Below are 18,619 nucleotides of genomic sequence, written 5' to 3'. Positions count from 1 at the left end.
GCTGCCCAGCTGGCAAGAGGGTGGGTGAAGGGCCAACCAGCACAGTCCCTTCTGGTTGTGCATTGGTATGGAAGGGACATGGACTCAGGAGCAGGCTCTTTGGGAATCTTCATGGTGTGACTAACAGAGGGGTTTTGTTTGTTTGCATCCCAGAGTTAGAGAATGTGGTGTCGAAAACAAGGAAAAGGATCAGCAAGAAATGGTATCTTCCCCTCAGGGTAACTGCAGAAGACAGAAGCCCAGGGTGGCTGCAGGGAAGGGCGGAAGGCCACCGAGAGCTGGCCAGTGGTTGGCAGCATTGAACCTTGCATAGTGGACTCCCCACTTATCCCCAAAGGACAGGAAGCCACTGCAGGGGCCTGAGCATCTTCTTAGTTACATTTTGTGACATCATAGAGGGCAGACTGGGAGGTGGAGCCAGAGAGGTTACCAGTGGTCCAGTAAAGAGCATGTTCCACCAGTTTCCATGGTGGGTTCATGGGAAGAGAGTCAAGATGTGGAGAGGTAGACCAAGCTGAGGAATGATTAGAGGATGGAGTCAACCAGACTCCTTTATCCATGCATTTCCCTAATTGGGAAGCTAACCTAGCTTCAGAAGAGGATCTTGAATTTAATCTGTCAGTTTAGTACCATCCAAAGGAAGCTGTCAAGTGGACTTTGGTTATGTGTGTTACATGAGTTTAGGGGAAAATCCAGGCTGGAGATAGAGCTGTGTGTGTGTGCTCTGCCCAGAGCCAATAGCTGAGGCCATGATGTACATGATCTCTCTTAGGGAGAGCATGTCAAACTGCGCTGTCCATGGTAGCCTTTGGCCACCGGTGGCTTGTTCAGTTGTTCAGTCATGTCGGACTCTGCAGCCTCATGGACTGCAGCATGCCAGGCTTCCCTGTCCTTCACCAACTCCCAGAGCTTGCTCAAGCTCATGTCCATTGAGTCAGTGATGCCCTCCAACCATCTCATCCTCTGTCATCCCCTTCTCCTGCTGCCCTCGATCTTTCCCAGCATCAGGGTCTTTGGCCAAAGTATTGGAGCTTCAGCTTCAACATCAGTTCTTCCAATGAGTATTCAGGGTTGATTTCCTTTAGAATTGACTGGTTTGATCACCTTGCAGTCCAAGGGATTCTCAAGAATCTTCTCCAACACCACAGTTTGAAATCAATTCCTCAGTGCTCAGCCTTCTTTATGGTCCAGTTCTCAACATCCATACATGACTACTGGGAAAACCATAGCTTTGACTAGATGGATATTTGTCAGCAAAGTAATGTCTCCTTTTTAATATGCTGTCTAGGTTTGTCATAGCTTTTCTTCCAAGGAGCAAATGTCTTTCAATTTCATAACCAGTGGCTACTGACATTTAAATTAGTTCATATTAAATCAGATAAAAAATACTCAGGTCCTCAGTTGCATTGACCACATGGAGTGCTTAATAAAACATTGCTGTCCTCAGTGAGAGTTCTGTTGGACAGCGCTGATCTAGAACGCATGTAAGAATTAAAGATTTTAAAATTTAAAAAAAATAAAAAAAAATAAATTAAAAAAAAACAAAGAAAAAAAAAATAGAATGAAGAGAGGGCCTAGAATTGAGTTTTGAGAATGGCAGCTCTTGAAGGCAGGCCAGAAGAAGACCAGATTGAGATGTGGGAGGCCAGGAAGCCAGGTGAGCTGTCATGTCTCAGAGTCAAGGACAGAAGTGTTAGGAAGAAGGTAGTTGCACCATGTCAGATGGCGGCTGTGAAAACACTAGATGAAGGTCAGGGCATGCCCCTGGATTGAGTGGTATGGCACGCAAGGGTGACCTCAGTGGGACTGCTGCAGTGAGTTCACAGAACTGGGAGCTACTTGGAGTGGTTGGGAAGTGAGAGAAAACAATCAGGATAGACACGTGACTAAGTGTGGCAGGAAAGGGGGGCAATACCTACAGTGTCAGCATTTGGATATGAGGTGAAGGGGAGAGCTTTGTTTAATGAGAGAAACTAGGGTGTTTAGTAACCTGAGAAGACTTCTAGGGATTTATGTCCCAGATATATGCATATTGGAGAAGGGCTAAGCAACCCACTCCAGTATTCTTGCCTGGAGAATCCCATGAACAGAGGAGCCTGGCGGGCTATAGTCCATGAGGCCGCAGAGTCGGACACGACTGAGCGACTAACACTGTGCGCATATGTTCATAAGGACACCCACACGGCTGTAACCTAAATATCCTGGTTTGGGGAGACTGGTTAAGTGAATTGTCCTGTCCATACACTAGAGTTCTTGAAGATAGTCAAAAGAATAAGAACTTTCTGCAACTCCTGTTATCAGGCCATCCCAAGATTTATTTTGCAAAATGCAAAATAGGGTATTTTATGCTGCACTTTATATTAAAAACAAGGAGATAGATATTTCAATAGTAACATATGCTGACATATTTTTTTTTCTGGTGTGGGGGAGAACTTTTGAGAGAATGATCATGAAAGTGGTAATTATTAAGAAATTGCCTCTAAGGTGAGGGACTGAGGCACAAGATGGGGTGAATTTTTTTCACAGTATTTTTCCCTTAATGCCTGAGTCTTTTAAACTATACACATGTATTTTTTTATGATTAATCAGGCCAACATTTTTTTTATTACTTAGCAAGATACAGAGAAAAAAACAAACCAGTACTAGCACTTATGCATCTATACCTATCACCAAAATAAGCAAATCATCCCACCTCTTCTGCTGGCCCTTTTATTCTATGTTTTTTTTTTTTAATTTTATTGGAGTGTGGTTGTTCAACAGTGTTCTCTTGGTTTCAGGTGTACAGCAAAGTGAGTCAGTTATACATATACATATATCCACTCTATTTTTTAGATTCTTTTCCCATATGGGTCATTGCTGAGTATTGAGTAGAGTTCCCTGTGTTATACAGCAGGTTTTTATCTATTTTTTTATTTTAAAAATAAACTTAAAAGTCATTCAAAAGGATTCATTTGAGAGGCTGAGTAGTCAGAAGAGGAGAGAGCAAAGTGACCGCCTCCTTCCTCTGTGGCCAGGACCCCTAGACCCTTGATTACACCACCGACCGGAGCTTCATGAAATCAAGCATATTTTTACTTCAGATGAGATTTGGTGATATTCCATCATGACCATCCCCTGCATCTATTGCTGGATAGCAAGTGACCCCAAAACAGACGCTGGCCCCCTCACAGTGTCCATGTGTCTGCACAGGCTCACCAGCATGCCCCTCAAGGCTGTAATCCAGGAGTCGGCAAGGCCTGCAGGCATCTCACGACTGACTGGAGCGGGGGTCCCCTCCCAGGCTCCCAGCCTCAGGGCCGGGACATCATCCCTCACTGTGTGGGCCCCTCCATGGGGCTGTGCGTACCCGGCCGCCAGCTCCCATCAGAGCCAGCAAGTGAGAGAGGGGCCCCCAGGATGGAAGCGCAGCCTTGCTGCGGTCTCATCTCTGGAGTGACGTCCTCTCACTCCAGAGGGGTGCTATGCTCTGTGGTCAGGCGAGTCCTGGGTCCAGCCAACACTCCGAGGGAGGGGTTTGCGCAGGCAGGGGCTGTCACAGGGCTCTCACAGACTGCAGGCCATCGATCCCAGCTCAGTGGAACGCTTGTTGACATGGTCCTGTTGTACCCCAGCTCATCAAAATCACATCTGCCGTGAACGTGAGGGAAGTGTGTGGGCATCACTGTCTGCTTTTCCTCAGAAGAGCCAGCTGCTGTCTCATCATCCTGCGGTGAAGCTTTAGGGGCTCCCAGCTGTTTTTATACTTTCTGAATTCTGTCAACTTGATAACATCTGGAAAGTTTGATAAAATAGGAAATAACCATCACCTCACCCTTCAAAATCATCAGGGAACATTCTCCTGTACTATGTAAGAAAAAGGCTTTGTTTTTAGGAAATATATATGGATGTGCTTAGGGGCAAGGGGTGTCTTGTCTACAACTTACTCTCAAATGATTAAGAAAAAGGTAATTAAATGATAAAGCAGAGTGCAAAGCGGAACTAGTTGGTAAATTCGAGTAAGGGTATTTTACTTAAGATCTCTTTAGTCTGCTTGTGATTTTTTCTGTCAGTTTGAAATAACAGCAAATTTTAGAGTTTGTAAAAAGAAATTCCCAAACCTGCTAGATGAACACTGCAAGTGAGAACTCATTTTATGGAAGACCATCAGGTACAGACTGATGACTGGCCGTCCAGGTTTGGGTCTCACTGCCTGAGAACCCACCACACTTTGCTCCAAAGGGGCTGTCAAATCTCTGGTTGTAAGTGGGCTTCTGCTTCTGTGCTAAAGGAGGTCGTCCACAAGCTGTTCATCCCCTTGCCAGAGCTTCAGCTCTCCCCGAGCGGTAGAAATGGCCCTTTGAAGGCACAGGGATTCTGATGCTGAAGCCTCGGGAAGAAAAGTGTGCCCTGCGAGGCGTTTGCGGTCACCATGAAGGGCAGGAACCATTGGTCTCAGCACAGAATTGTGCGTCTGCTCCGTCTGCCCCTCGGGCTCACCTACAGATCGGGACACCTCGATCACCCACCTTGCGGGGACCCTGCCCTGGGAGCCTGCCGTCTGGGCCTGCCTCTGCGCCCAGGCATGGCGAAGCAGGAGCACAGGGTGTGGGCTGGCACCTTCCGTTAGCAGCCAGGGGGCTTTGTGGAAGGGGCAACACATGTGTGTCTTTGAAGAGCAGCAGGAACTCACAGGTTCCTGTAAAGCGGTGGGACCTAGAGACTGGCCACCAGCTGCCAGGTGCTAGTCTGGGAGGTGAGAACCGAGCACGGCCTGCCGCCCTGTCCTTGGCGTTGAGGGTGGGGGAGAAGGAGGCGAGGAGGGGACTAGAGGACCCGGAGAGAAGACCCGAGAGGCGGGTTCAGGGGCCAGTCCAGTGTGCCAGCCTGGCCAGAAGCCCAGGAGCCTCCTACCCTCTTCCAGGAGCTGCAAGTTCTTTCCAGCACAGAGCATGCCAAGCCGGGTTGGAGACCGTCAGTGGGTCAGTGGGACTCGGCTTCCCGGAGGGTGAGGAGCAGTCCCAGGAGGGCGGGGCTCCGGTGCCGTGGGGCGAGCTTGAGTGTGCAGCATGTTTGAAAAGAGCCATCATCTCCTTGGGTCGAGGCCACTGGGCCCCGACTCACCTGCTGTCGGTTTTGTTCCATTTTCTTTCAGCACGTGCTTTCCTCTTGCGGTCGCCATCACTTCCTCCCAGCTCAGTACACGTGGCCAGGTGTGTACCCAGGGCGTCAGTAGCTTTCTAGCCCACCAGGGGAAGCCTTCCTACTGACACCAGTTCCTTTGTGAAATCAGGAATGCTGAGGCCTTGACCCCAAGCTTATTTTATTAGTCATTATGGATGGTATCCTCTTCCCTTCCAGTCATTTCATGCCTATCTAATTAAGCCTATATGAATAACAGCATTTATCTGCGTGGCTTGCCACTTATTTACCTGGAGTGCTTGGTTCAAAGGGTAAAAACATATGCCCACAACCTGAACAATTGCATGACTGTTTGATACAAGCTGGTTTGTTCTGATTGTCCAAAACAGCTTATGGAAACACTGGTTTGATTGCCTCTTCTAGAGCCGCATAACTTACCTGTGAATCATCCATGGGCTTTGCTGGAGACAACAGATATCACTCCACCCAAACCTGGCCGAGTGCTCCTAAAACATTGATCCTGTCTTAACAAAATGACTTGCAGGTCATTCAGGGTAACAGGCAGAAATCATCTGTATTTTATGACTTCTACCAGGGGAGTCCCTGTTAGCAAATAGCTTCTCTCTTATGCTCTCTGCTCTTCTTGGCTTCACACAAGAAAACTGTGACGATGGTAGAGGAAGAACTGAATAGGTGAAGACATGTTTAATTCAACATGTATTGTATGTAGCAGCTCATGTTTCTAAATGACAAAGTAAGGAGGCTGAGTTCTGACCCACTCCAGACCACGTGATTTTTGGTTAGAACTTTTGTCAGAACCAAAGTCCGAGGCATAAGCAGGATTGTGCTGGCTGATGGATTAACCTCAGAGGGGACCATGATCTCTTTTTCCAAAGGTCACACTAAAGAGAGCACTGACCACATGGACTGGATGCTCTGATCACACTGGGGTCTTGGGTTCTTTGCTCTCAAACACCTGGAGTACAGGCCTGCAGAGAAGTCATTTCTTCTTCATAAACAAAGCTGTGCTGTGTCCCGAGGCAGGTGTTTCTGCCGTGTACACACACTGTTAACCTGGTTCCTCTAAGAAAGGTCAGTTCTGGGCATCAGTATGAAAGAGGAAGTGGGAAGCCACAGACGTGTCCCCTGCGGTTGGATGCTGTGGGTTCTTGGGCTGGATGTCACGGCGGTGTGTCGCTGCAGCTCTAGAGGACAGAGCAGTGGGGGCCAGGCCAGGCCAGTGCCGTCAGTTCCAGTACCTCCTGCCACCCCCCTGTCCCCTGAGGGATGCAGGTGACGGGGAATTCAAGTGCAGTGAAGACGTAGAGACAACATGGGGCCTCGTCCTTGTTCACGAGGTTTGGAGGTGGGAAGTAGCTGTTTTGAAAAAAAGGAAGTCAAGAGAATGAACACTCACCTATCTGCCTAATAGGGGTTGTTTTTCTTGCAGAAAGAGATCAAGCATCAGCCATTTCTGGCCCCACCTTGACCAGGCGCTTCAGAAGGGGCGTCGGTGCTGGCGGCACCGCTCATCAACAGGCACCAGCTGGCCATTCCTAGCCCTGGGGGTGGAGGCAGTAAAATCAGAGTCAACAGTGATTACGGCCTTGGTTTTAGTCATCATGTTGACTTTTAGATATTACCTTGACATGAATGGAGGATATAGATGTTGTGTTGATCAAAGGGCCACACCCCATGTAGATGGGAGAAGCCCAGCAGTGCCAGGGGCGCTGCCATGGGTGACGGGTGCTCTGCGCCTTGTGGCCTGAAGTCACGCCTGTGACGGGGGAGGAGCGTCTGCAGCAGGGATGGGGCCAGAAAGGGGTGCGGCTGCCACGGGCACAGAGGCAGCCCCTCACTCTCTCCTGGTGGTGACCAGCCTTGTCTCCTTAGATGGAGCGCAACTCCCCCTTGATATTTAGAAAGAATGCTTAAAGGTTTTTAAATTCTTGGTTGAAGCCCTGGTGTGGGCAGTGGACAGTCTCCTACGTCTCGTTTAGTGGACTGTTTACTTCAGCCTTTTGTTTTCTGAGCTCTGGGTTTTTCCTTCCTGCCACAGTGAAGACCCATCCCCGAGTCGCATCTCATGAGACTCGGGACTCATGGAAGGAGCCGGTGGACAGGGAGGCTTCTTTGGTGTGGCCCCTTGTGGGCGGGTGCTGTTACCCCTGTGTCCTCCCCCATCCATGCCTTGCCCCCCGGCCTGAACCCTGAGCTGGGGGTGTTACTGCCCATTAAAGATGAGGACTGAGAGATCACGCCACAGCCTTGGCTGGTTCCAGACTCCTTGGGTCTCGTGTCCCCAGGAACCTGAGTGACCTGTGAACTCCACAGGGGGTTCCTGACCTCAACAAACTCGTGCTGCAGGAGGAGACCCCCTGCCCATCGTCTGCCATCAGGCTTCCAGACTGGAAGGGCATACCCTTCCTCCCAGGCCTGTGTCCAGAGCAAGAGGCAGCTACTTCCTGTGCACCTCTTGTCCAGGAAGTGCCTCCTGCAGACCAGATGCTCTGGGTCACCTGGATGGCCCGGACAACTGGGTCAGTGTCCTGGCAGCATTGTGGAAGTGTTGGTACTGTGGGCTGATGGTGACAGATCAGACTGGCAACCTCTCTCTTCTGATAAACAGCCCAGGATCATGTTGTAGCAGAGCCTGAATGATTTCCTCCTGCACTTCAGTTTGCAGGATAACATCACACCCAGAGATCTAGTTACTACAATGAGTGTTGCCTTTAAAAAAGGAACTCCATTTTTTACAAGAAACTTGGTCATTAGTCCTCTGATTTGGGAGTCACTGTACTAGTTTTACATCATTACTTGCCAAAATACAAAATGCTCTTTTCCCTTTCTTACACAGAATTGGCGTCACCTTTGACTTTTCTGTCCTGCCATTTGGGGCCATCCCTGTGATGTCCCTTGCCTCTGATACGGCCACAATGCACATTACATGATGCGATGTTCCAGAAGTATTCATCATGGTTTTTATATATATTATTTCTTCATGATTAGTCATGGCTTGTTTTTGATCTTATGGACACTGGTTCTTTTTGTTTCGATACCCTCCTCTCTTACAGACGCCATCTGCATTCTGACCTTAGCCCACACGGTGGGGACTGCTCCGGGCCCGAGTGGCCAGGGCTAAGGCATGGTCCACCTCAGCTGGCCTCGCCCCACCGCTCTGCTGTCCCCCTTGTGCATGTCCTCGAGGCCTGCCAGAGCCCAGAGCTCTTATTCTCCACTCATGTCTGGGCGTGTCCACATGACATCCATTCGACTCGGCGGCCTTTTAAGCATCTGTTATTGCTTTTCTCATTATCCAGCAAAGGAGATATGGCTTATCTTAGCCTTTCCTGGGCCCGGATGATTCCTGAACAGTTTGACTCCCCGCTGCAGGTGCTGAGTGGCACTTTGCTGCCAGCGTTAGGTTTGCCATTCTTTACGTTTCCCTCCGTTGGGGATGCCCCCTCAAGCAGTTTGCCTGTCACTAGTTTTCTTTTCCAAGTTTTAGCGACTGAAGTGCTCGTGCTTTGCCAACTAACTTCCCCACCACATTTTCCACACTTTCTTGTTCTTGTGCCCTTTAGAAGCCTTTCTTTGAAACATACTCAAATGGATTTCTGTGCTTTTTATTAACTCTTAAACTTTCCAGAATTTTAAGCAACTTTTAAAAATCTTGATTCAATTTGTGCTTAAAGGTCAGGGTAGGGTAACCATGGTGTGTTCTAGAGCTGGACTCCATGGTTTAGAGAGATTTAGCCAAAGCAGAAAAAAATCTGGGCCAGGTGGGACAGGACAAAATTTCAGCCTCACCTAGCATTTCCAAAATACAGGCAAACCTGCACAGGATGAAAGTGTGATTCGTTGGAGTCAGAATCTCAAAACAGCATGGGCGAACCCTGTGGATAGTGGGGTGATGTTCTAGGTGGTCCAAAAGCAGCCCAGAGCTGGCATGTTATCAAGCAGGAGCCGGGCAGCTCAGGCCCGTAGTGCGGGCCCTGGAGCCAGGACTGGGTGCAGAACCCCTCTGAACTGTGCAACCTCGGGCAGGATTTTAACTTCCCTGTGTCTCATGTTTAAAATGTTGATAACAGTATGCCTCTCATAGGGCAGTTACGAGGAACAAATAGTGTATGTACCTTGTATGGAATGTAAGTAAGCCTGAGCCCCACTGCCCGCGGAAAACAATGTATACAGAGTGTGTTTGCCCTACACTGAGGCCCAGGCGCCCACAGAGGTGTCTGTTAAGATTTCTCACTTAGTGATTTCACGTGGATTTTTGGATAAGTGTTCAGGATCACTTAATTTGGGGAAAATATCAGCACCTGCTGTGTAACCTAAGTGTTGCTTGTTGTTCAGTCCCTCGGTCTGACTCTGCCGCCCCGTGGACTGCAGCACACCAGGCCGCCCTGCCCTTCACCATCTCCCGGAGTTCGCTCAGATTCATGTCCATTGAGTCAGTGATGCCATCCAACCAGCTCATTCTCTGCTCCCCTCTTCCTTTTGCCCTCAATCTTTTCCCAGTATCAGGGTCTTTTCCACTAAGTCGGCTGTTCACATCAAGTGGCCAGTGGTCACTGTTAATTAAGTTACAAGTGGGTGACAGATTGTAATAGACATTAAAAGTTATGTCAGCAAAGCAGGAGGAAAAAAGAGGTTTTGACATAGAAGCACAGTTAAGAGATGCAGGAAACGGGGAGGAGCGGGGATGTCAGTAGCCGAGACGCCCATGCAGCTGGCACAGAGGAGCATGTGTAAAGCGTGAGGACTTGGACGCTGCCTGAGCCCCACTGCCTGCGGGAAACAGTCTACACGGAGTGTGTTTGCCCTACGTGGAGGCCCGGGCACCCACGGAGGCGTCTGTTAAGACTTCTCCCTTAGTGATTTCATACGGATTTTGGGTAAGTGGTCACTTAACCAAGGATCACTTAACTTGAAGAAAATATTGGTGGAGTGGGAAAGGAGCCCAGCAGAGAGCAGCTCTGATGAGGGCTTTTCGTTCCTAACGTTTCCCAAACCCAGGGAGGTGGGGCAGACTCTCCCTAGTGGCACTTCACCATCTTCGCAACCAGTGCCTTGCCGCCACCTGCGGAACCCCAAGGCCCGCAGCCCTGGCAGGTCTAGAGTGATGAACAGCTCTGATCGCCTGTGGCTGATAACATGTGTGGCTCGGGTTCCTGGCTGCAGCAGCATCAGCGCCGTGCACACCCAGGGCGGCTGAGAACCAGGCCTCGGGCTTCTGTGAGCCCCCGCTCTCACCTGGAAGATGTTATCTGTGAGGTTTCTGTTTGAAATGGCTTTAGCTCCTGGGAATTTTGCTCTGAAATTCAAATATGCAGAGAACACAGGCTCAAAATATGACTTTTTAAAAATTCTATTACACTACAGCTGATTTACAATATTGTGTTAGTTTCAAGGGTATAGCCACAGATTCTTTTCCATTATAGGTTATTGCAAGATATTGAATGTAGTTCCCTGTCCCATACAGTAAATTCGTGTTGTCTTTTTTTATATATAGTGATGTGTATCTATTAATCCCATACTCCGAATTTATCCATCTCACCCACCTTACCCTTTGGTAACCATGTTTTGTTTTGTTCTTAATGTTATTGAAGTGTAGTTAATTTACAGTGTTAGTTCCTGGTGTACAGCAGAGTGATTCAGTTGTATATATATTCTTTTTCATGTTCCTTTCCATTATGGTTTATCACAGGATATTACTGAATACAGTTTCCTGTGGTATACAGTAGGTTCTCATTAGTTATCTACTTTATACACAGTAGAGTGTATAAGTCCATGCCAATCTCACAGTTCATGCCACTCCATCCCCTTAGAATCTGTAAGTTTGTTCTCTGCATCTGTCCGTTTCTGCTTTGCAGATAGGTTCATCTGTACAGTTTTTCTGGATTCCACATAGAATCCATATTATACAACTTTTTTCTATTTCTGACTTGCTCATTCTGTATGACGGTCTCCAGGCATATCTCCATCTCTGCAAATGGCACAGTTTTGTTCCTTTTAAGGCTGAGTAATACCCTCTTGTGCATACGTACCACATCTTTATCCACCCCTGTAGATGGCATTTAGGTTGCTTCCATGTCCTGGCTATTTTAAGAAGTGCTGCAGTGAACACTGGGGTGTATCTATCTTTCTGAATTATGGTTTTTTCCAGGTATATGCCTGGGGGGCAGGGCTTCTGGGTCACATGGTAGTTCTATTTTTAGTTTGAGGAACTTCCATACTGTTCTACGTAGTGGTAGTAGGAATGTAAATTGGTACAAACTGTAGGAGGGTTTCCTTTTCTCCATATCCTCTCCAGCATTTCTTGTTTGTAGATTTTTTTGTTTATGATGGCCATTCTGACTGGTGTCAGGTGATACTTCACTGTAGTTTTGATCTGCATTTCTCTAACAATTAGTGATGGTGAGCATCTTTTCATGTGTCTATTGGTCATCTGTATGTCTTCTTTGGAGAAATATTTGCAAATGAAGCAACCAACAAGGATTAATATTCAGAACACACAAACAGCTCATGCAACTCAGTATCAAAAAAACCAAACAACCCAATGAAAAAAATGGGCCTAAATAGCCATTTCTCCAAAGAAGACACCCTCACTTTTAACCTATGTGTCTTTCGTTCTAAAGTGGGTCTCCTGGAGGCAGCATGCTGTAGGTTCTCATTTTATTATTCAGTCTGTCACTCCATGTTTTTTGATCAAAGCATTTAGCCCACTGATATATGAGTATTTACTGACATTTTAAATTTCTTCTTTGTTCTTTTCTTCCTTTTGTGGCTTGATAATTTTCTTTTGTATTATGCTTGATTTCTTAATGATTTTTGAGAGTTGATTTGTGGTTACCCTGGTTTTCAAATTTATTAACTCAAGTTTATTGTTATAACAGTAATTATTATATCTGCTTGACTGACAGTCATGCACACTCTTTGCTCTATATTCTAAAAAATGTACATTTTCCTACTCCCCTCCTCATTTTGTGATTCATCAGAATCACTGAAAATCACAAAATTACATCTCGTAGTTGATATTTTTTTGTGTGTGAAAATGATTATGTGCTGGCATATATTATTGATCTTCAATCCTTTTATGTATCTGCCTTTCCTAATGTGACTTTCCCTTTCCTATAGGTTCTTGCTTTTCTCTATCTAGAGACCTCCTTTCAGTTTTTGCTTATCTGAGAAATTCTTTCCATCTCCTTCTATTCTAAATGATAATCCTTCTGAATAGTGTCCTAGGTTGCAGATTTTTCCCTTTCGGGACTTTGTAGGCCAGAGAGTGGTAAGACACACTCAGCGCTTCTGCAGAGAAATCAGCTGGTAGCCTTAGGGGGGTTCCCTTGTAACTGACTTTTTCTCTTGCTGCTTTTAGAATCCTGTTTAACTTTTGGCATTTTAATTATGACACGTCTTGGTGTGGGTCCGTGTGGATTCATCCTGTTTGGGTTTCTATTTCTTTCACCTATGGATACATTTTTCCTTCTTCACTCTTTTGAGCCGTAATTTCTTCAAATACATCTTTGATCTACTTTTCCCTTTCTCCTCCTCCTGAAATCCCTATAATGCATAGGTTGGCATGCCTTAGTATTATCTTATATACCTAATATGTTTCATTTTTTTCTTCTTTCTGTCTGCTGTTTTGATTGGGTGATTTCTGTTACAGGTCACTTAATGGTTCTTCTGAATTACTTAGTTTGCTGGTTTTTCACCTTGGCAGTTGAGTTGTCTGATTTTGACTGGCTCTTCCTTATGGTTTCCAGTTTCTTGTTACAGGGATCTGCATTTCTACTGATGGCCTTCTTAATCACTTCAGCGTTTTTATACCTCCCTTTGGAACCTGGGGCCTGCCAGACTGGAAGGGCCTGTTTGCTCTTTCAGGGGATTCTCTTAGGCAGGAGTGGTTCCTCTACTTACATGTATTTCTTTTTCTCTGTCACTCTAGTATTTCTGGTGCAAAGGCTGTATTTGCTGTGGACACCAGCCATGTCTTTGGCTCAGGCTGTGCTGGCCACTGTCCCCTTGGGTGGGGGCGGTGCCGTGATGATCACGGCCTCCTCTTTGCTCGGTGCTGGTCACTGCCCCGTTGGGGGTTAGGGGTTGCTCCCCAGTTGTTGGAGTAGAAGCTCCCAGACCCGGGTCTAAGCTGCAGTGAGAGGGAGGTGGAACTGCAGCGCTCCTGCTGGGATAGGCAACTCTGAGACGCCACCCACGATGCACAGCCACAAAACTGACCTCAGCTCCACCTGCCTTTGGCATGCGCACACTTGTGCTCTGGACCACACCACCAAAGCAAGTCCCCTCCTCGGGTGTGTCCGCCAAAGCCCGAGTTTCAGTACCAGGCACGTAATAGCAGGCGCATGTCTTGGGCTGGGAAGCATGGGGATGTGACTGCTGTCAGTTTCGGCTCCTCTCTCTCTGCTGGTGGCCAGTGCACTCTCCTCGTGGGCGAAGTCCAGGCCCCTGCAGCCTCCCTCTGTCCTGGCACAGGAGGTTCCTCTTTCGCAGCTCCCTCCCTTGGGGCACAGGCCCCACCTGGATTCTCCCTGCCCCGGTTTTTGCCTTTAGTCTTACCAGGTTAAGTGGGGATCTTTCTTTCAGCGCCAGGTATTTGATACCCAGCTGCTCTCAGCTGGTGTTCTGTGAAAACTGTTCCAGTTTTAAGTGTAGTTTTGATGTATTTGTGGGCGGAGTGGACTCTGTGTTCTTCTACCTCACCACTTCAATCACCTCCTTCCAAAACATTTAAGTAGACATTAGTTTTCTTTTTTAAGTCAAATTGACACTTATGTTCCCCAGGGTCAGCTCGGTTTGGACCGTCTTGGTTTCCAGCAGGGACCCAGCTGCTTTCAGGCGTCTTTCCATCCTCCTCTTCCCCCAGCTCTACCTGCAGAGCCGCCAGCCCTTCGCCAGAGCCAGCCCTGAAGGCCTGAGGGGCTGGACCCAGGTCTGCACTGGTACCAGGCCAGGTCACCATCTGGACTCGGAAGCCCTGGCACTCGACGTGCAGCCCGTATCACAGCGTGTGCTCACTGGTACCGGACACGTGGCTGGGTTCAGAAAATGATGCTAACTTCAGGAAGACGGGTGTATCTCACTCACCCATGCTGCTCTCCCGGAGGCTGTGCTGTCCTCTCTAGGGCTGCTGCTGGAAGTGTGCTGGGGGCTCCCCCACAGGTAGTTCCGGAGCAGCAACTGGAGGTGCAGCTGCTGGAGGCCCCGGGGAGTCAGGAGAGGAGAGCTGGACATTCCACAGAGAACGGAGAGCCCAACAGCCCGAGTACAGGCTAGGAGTTACAGGAGACGCGTCCTCCGGGAGGAGCCAGGCTGAGGGGCAAAGCCAAGGCTGCAGGGTGAGAGAGAAAAGGGGGACTTGAGCCTTAGCCCTGAGTCTTCGGGAAGCCCCTCGAGTGGGATGTTTCTGGTCCCCTGTTCTAAACACGGCTCAGGCTGCCTTTGGAGACGGGTGGAGATTCTGGGAGGTGGTTTCAGGGCAGGAGGGGCAACAGTCCTAAGGTGGGAGGAGGCGGTGTGCTTGGCAGGCGGAGGCCACAGGACCTGACCGGGAGGGGCAGGGAGCCATCTGTGATGATGTCCCAAGTTTGGGGCTGCGCGGGGAAGACTGGGAGAGAGCTGGCGGCGGGGCACGGGGAGGTGCTGCTCGTTGGAGGGAATTCTCTCTAGGTCTCAGACAAAGCTCACCTTTGTGAAAAAGTGGTGCACGTCAGAAGGCCTGCTCTCTCCTTTCCTTTTTTCAAGAAATGGCAGACCCTTGCTTAGTCTGCCCTGACTCTTAACTACATGATCTCAAGCTAGTGACATGGGCAGAAGAGACAGGTGCGTGCTTGTCAGGCTGGACAGCAAGCGCAGGCAGAGCTGTGGGCAACGGAGGCCCCAGTCCTGCTCCTCCTGCCCGCGCCACCCCCCACCTTAACTGCCGAGTGGCTTCCTTCCAGGCAGTGCTTCTCCACCCCAGCTGCACGGGAAAATCACCCAGGGAGCCTTCCATTAAATCAGAATGGAGGGGGCAGGGGAGGTGCTCGGCCCCGAGACAGCCTGCAGCATACCGGGGAGAGGAACGCGCCGGGTCCTCCTGGGGGAAGGGGTAACAGAGCAGCTGCCACCAAACTGGAAACCGGTAGGGTGTCGTCAGCTGACTTCCTGAGTCAGGTGAAGAGAAGGGTCCCAAGAGTGACTGCGGGCTCAGCGAGGGAGTCTCTGCAGCCACGAGTCTGGGAGGGGAAGGCCGTGTCTGTGGAGGTGCAGAGCAGGGCAGGTCTCAGACAGCGCTTCTCTACTTCTCCGCAGGGAAAAGGGATCCTGTCACTCACCTTGTCTCAGGTTAAGGTGCGCGTTTAGCCAACACACTTAGCGAGTTGGTTCCTGTTAAGAGGCAGACCTCCGAGATACTGTGGGTTTGGTTCCAGACCACTGCAGTTAAAGCAAGTTGTGAATTTTTCTCTTTCTCCTGTATATAGAAGCGATGTTCCTACTGTAGTGTAGTCTATTAAGTGTGTCATTGCATTATGTTTTAAAAAAACAATGTACATAACCTTAAAAAATAATGCTGTTCAGGAAATGCCACCGACAGAATTGTTCATTCAACACAGGACTGCCCACAAACCTTCAGTTTGTAAAAAAATACCTGCGAAGCACAGTAAAGGGTCTGCCTGTATAATCATTGCTAATAATGATGCCAAAAATCAGGCTGTGCTTTTTAAAGAATAATTTGGAACATGAGTGTTTTAATGACTCATGAGTTGAGGAAAATTTCATTTGCTCTTCATTCTGATGCTTCTTAATGGGAAAGAAGTCAGCATTATTATCCTGCTTATATTTTTAAAGGTTTTGATGCTAAAGTCCTCAAAGAAGCCAGCTTTTTTTTTTTTTTTTTAAAGGGAATAAGGTTGCTCCTTCCCACCCCACCCTCTTCAGCAGGGCAGCTGAAGCGCCCTCAACCAAAGAGCTGAGCTGTGGGAGGCAGCCTGGGGTCCACCCCAGCACCCTCAGCACGGATTGTGGTCTGGACCTGCCCAGTGATCCAGTTTGCTTTCTGGTAAAAGATGGCAGACCACAAATCAGACTGCCAGGCCTAGGTTTGTCCGTGGAGGAACTTGGAGGGCCTGGTAAAAGTTCAAGAGAGTCCTGGCTCCCTCTACAAACCAGCATGATGGCATTTTATCATCTCAGGGAGGGACCAAGAGTCTGCATTTAACAAGGTCCAGGGACCATAGCACCTGATAATCACCAAGGTTCCTTCAGATCAGAACTTTCATGCTTCTAGAGTTAGTTCTGCTAAAGCCTCCCATTTTGCTGGAAGGCGAGGAGGATGTGGGCAGTTTCATTACGAGTTCCATGACCACACACTGTGAGGGAATGCAGACCTGTGAGCAGTGGAAAGGAACTGGGTGACCCAGGGCCAGATGGCCTCCAACCCCATCTCTCAGGCAGCAGCCGTGGAGACCCGCCCCGATTGTGCGGGAAAGGTTGGTGCGTCGCTCACTGACCTCACATGCGGTTTCACTCTTCACCTCAGGCGGGCTGTGGCAGTTTGTTCCCTCTTAGGTTTTTCTTTAGGGTCTTAAGGTCTGGTCCTGCTCTCTGCTCAGCATAGCCAGCTGGGGGTGTGGAAGACAAGGGGGAGACAGGCTGAGCCCCAGCTCCTCACCCACTGTGGGCAATGTGCCCTTTGGGGATCACAAAGCTCCATGAGACAGATGGAGCCCTGTGGGACCCAGGGTGGGAAGGGGGAATCAGGGGAGGGTTGGCCCAACCCAGAGGCCAAGGGGATGGAGAGTCCTGGCTGAGGTCCCTACCTTTGATTCCAGCCACGCAGTCCAGTGCAGACCCTTGCCCTTAGGAGCTGCCCTCAGCGGGGCCGGCACTGCAGGTGGGAGTCATCCAGCCTGGTGGGTTCAGAGTCTCTTCCCAGGCCTTGGACCTGAAAAAAGAGGCATCTCCAGAATTAGGTCACTTGGAGCAGGGTCGTTCACGGGAGAGGGCCTATCTACAGCCACACACACAGATGGAGGGGGGCTGTCTGCACCTCGAGGCTGTCTGAACCTCAGAGGCACCTTTAAATCAAAATTCGTTTGATCAAAACCCATTGTGGCTATTTCCCTGGCGGTCCAGTGGTTAAGACTTTGCCTTCCAGCGCAGGGCATGCAGGTTCGATCCCTGGCCAGGGACCTAAGGTCACATGCCTTTGGGCCAAAAACCCACAACATAGAAACAGAAGCAATATTGTAACAAACTCAATAAACACTTAAAAAAAAAAAAAACCTCATTATGATTTTCCTTTCCATGTGGAGGAGGACTCCTGGCTGTATGACTCTGTGAGAAACTAGGGAACATTTTATCCTCATCAGTTTAGATTTCAATTTCTGATGGCTACTTGTCAAATTCTGTCCCCCGACCCCTTTTTCTCTCTCATGAAAAGACGTTTGAAAAGGTCTCCTAAACCCAGGGCGAGAGAGATGAGGACTGTCTGGAGTGAAGGGGGCCTCCTGAGTTACTGGAGATCTAGAGCGGCCTTCAGAGCGGAGCAGGAGGCACAGACTCTGACTTACAGTCTGCAGAGGGGTCTCCTCCCCAAAAGCGGAGGGAGTGTGTGTCCTGTCCAGCCGTGTGGCACTTGGGGCTCCCAGGAGGGCAGCCAGGGACCCGGCCCCAGCCGTGTTTGTGCTCAGAGTTGTGTTTGCTCCATCAGTAAATAGCTGTTATCAAAAATCTGTGCGTTTGCGTGAAGTCAAATTCCAAAGGCGTAATTGATTCAGTCAACAGTGCAGAGCTGTACTCACGTGTTCCAGCGCCCATGGCAGAGGTGTCAGGCCCCGTGGCTGGGTGGGGCCCCAGGACTGGAGCTGGAGCGCTCCCTCCTCACAGGCCATGGTCCTGGGTGCGGGCCCCTTCCTCTGAGCCTTCATAGGATGTCCCCGATGCTCCTGGATGTGGCTGTTGGGACAGATGGGTGGTGAGACGTCCGCTCTTCTGGGGCCTCTGCTCTGGGCCAGGGACTTCAGGGGCGGTAACCCCAGCATCAGCCTGCAGGGTGTACACCTCTCACCCACAGAGCGGGTGTGACAGGAGGCTCAGCGGTCACACTTCCGAGGTCACTTGGTGTGCGGGGGCAGAGCAAGGACTTGGCCCCAGATCAGGCCCCAGCACCCAGCCCTGTGGTTTCCTGCCTTCTACTGGAGGTCCAGGGAGGAAGAGGTGCCAGCTGCTTCTCACTTCAGCGTCTGTAAACCCTGACGGAGCTGGGCGCACTCAGCACATTCCACCCACACCCACCGCTTCCCGCTCCTCTGGGTCAGAAACAGGCTCCGGACCCGCGGGCAGCCTCGGGCCCCATCAGTGGACCTGGCTCCTCGGTTCCAAGTGCGCATCCCCGGACCTCAAGGAGCAGCGCCAGGCGTCTCCCAGAGCATGTCGGGGGCGCCCCTGAGGTGCCTCCACCCAGGCTTGCGTGGCTCAGCGCGTCCTGTGTTCTCTC

The 18,619-nt window shown here is 49.5% G+C and overlaps 1 protein-coding gene and 1 long non-coding RNA gene across 14 annotated transcripts in view; one reads left to right on the top strand and one right to left on the bottom strand.

Moving 5' to 3' along the window:
- The window catches only part of ANO10 (anoctamin 10), a 212,068-nt gene that overhangs the window by 193,110 nt on the left and 339 nt on the right, over positions 1–18,619 (top strand). The gene's annotated exons all lie outside the window — the stretch shown is intronic.
- LOC108633165 lies at positions 2,290–18,618 on the bottom strand. Of its 12 annotated transcripts, none has more exons than XR_001919983.1 (11): positions 17,925–18,618; positions 16,941–17,065; positions 16,632–16,742; positions 15,456–15,592; positions 15,192–15,376; positions 14,227–14,470; positions 13,699–13,857; positions 10,375–10,435; positions 6,603–6,680; positions 5,557–6,495; positions 2,290–3,771 (listed from the first exon to the last, which is right to left on the bottom strand). It is a non-coding gene; the product is annotated as an uncharacterized LOC108633165 (long non-coding RNA). The 12 variants fall into 12 exon arrangements; XR_001297081.2 differs by lacking the exon at positions 5,557–6,495 and having other exon boundaries at positions 6,536–6,680; positions 17,925–18,078; positions 18,191–18,618; XR_001297085.2 differs by lacking the exon at positions 5,557–6,495 and having other exon boundaries at positions 6,536–6,680; positions 17,925–18,078; positions 18,418–18,618.

The sequence above is a fragment of the Capra hircus genome, chromosome 22 (genome assembly GCF_001704415.2).
Source record: "Capra hircus breed San Clemente chromosome 22, ASM170441v1, whole genome shotgun sequence".
Taxonomy (NCBI): Eukaryota; Metazoa; Chordata; class Mammalia; order Artiodactyla; family Bovidae; genus Capra; species Capra hircus.
Note: the sequence above shows the minus strand (reverse complement) of the source record. Positions and strands in the feature narration are given on the sequence as shown.